Source organism: Triticum dicoccoides, chromosome 4B (assembly GCF_002162155.2).
Source record: "Triticum dicoccoides isolate Atlit2015 ecotype Zavitan chromosome 4B, WEW_v2.0, whole genome shotgun sequence".
In the NCBI taxonomy this organism is placed as follows: Eukaryota; Viridiplantae; Streptophyta; class Magnoliopsida; order Poales; family Poaceae; genus Triticum; species Triticum dicoccoides.
In genome coordinates, this window is record NC_041387.1 from 110,854,654 (window position 1) to 110,855,904 (window position 1,251).

At 53.2% G+C, this 1,251-nt stretch overlaps 1 protein-coding gene across 1 annotated transcript in view; it reads left to right on the forward strand.

The window, feature by feature from the left end:
* Positions 1–990: 990 nt before the first annotated feature.
* The window catches only part of LOC119295335 (protein NINJA homolog 1-like), a 4,382-nt gene continuing 4,121 nt past the window's right edge, over positions 991–1,251 (forward strand). Inside the window, exon 1 of the mRNA XM_037573747.1 lies at positions 991–1,229. The gene's annotated coding sequence lies outside the window, so the exon portion shown is untranslated. The remainder of the gene's footprint in view (positions 1,230–1,251) is intronic.

Below are 1,251 nucleotides of genomic sequence, written 5' to 3' on the forward strand. Positions count from 1 at the left end.
ACTGACCGCTGGATCCGAGGCGAGCCCGGTTTCCACTCTGGATGTGGCATGCTTCGCTTCGCTTGCAGTTGCTCGGCATGCTTATCTTTTGGACTTATTCAACGCATTCACTGCGATCGAGTAATGTTTGGTTGGGGTCATCGTGATCAGGACATGGATGCAGTTTGTTTTCCTTATCTCAATTTTATCTAAGCGTTCTTTAAGATGTCATGGTGGACCTGCATTTCAGGCTTCTTTCTATGAAAACTAATAGTTGGGGCGCCACCCTATGGCGCCGCTTGAGGGGAAGCTGTGCGCACATTTTTATTTAAAAAAATACATAGTCCCCGCCTCCGTCTAAAAGTCCTCACCTTCATCTAAAAAAGAAGTAAAAATATAAAATTATAAAATTACAACAACAGTTTACCAGCGAGTGCCACTTTGCATAACCCTCCCTTTAGAAAACTACCATAGGTCCTTATCTCCATCTAAAAAATACATTAAAAAATAATCCACACCTTCATCTAAAAATAATTGTAAAAGATTTCTCACCGCGGCCAACCAACTTGTGCCATGTGGCATAGCTGGTTGGCCGTCCTTCACGCGTAGCTTAATGGTTTTAATGGAGCCGCGAGCTCTTCCTTGTTTTCATATTTACATTTTAGAAAAAAAAAGATAACAAATCCAGCGGGCAGCCGCCTGGATCGAAAAGGAAAAGAAAAAGGGGCAATACTCCGGCGACTTTCGCTTCGCTTAAACAAACAAACACCACGACGACACCCAAATTAAATTCGCGGCCGGCACGCGCACAGAAACCACGTGCGGATAGTAAACAAAAGCGGACGAACGAACAAACGAACAAATCTGGCAGGCGGGCCTACGCCGCACCGTCGACCTGCCGAACCGCGGAACCGCCCACGCAACCGCATCCCGTCCCGCTCGGTCGCTGAGCGCCGGGCCCCACCTGCCAGACCCGGAGCAAACGACGCGAGCTCCCTCCCTCCCTCCCTCGCGTAGCTTCCTCTCCTCTCCCTCTCCACGCGCCCGAACTAACCAACCAGAGCTCCCTCCCCTCCCCTCCCCGCCGCCGGCGACCGGAGGATCCCCCGCGTAGGGCTCCGCATCGGCGTCCGCCTCGTCATCGCCTCCCTGGCCGCCGGTTCGACCCCGTGGCGCGTCGCCGGCGAGCCGCGGCCTCCACCGCCGGCTCCGAGGAAGAAGGCAGGCGGGGGCGCTCTACTCGCTGACTGGTTCGGCGCTCCTGATCTGATT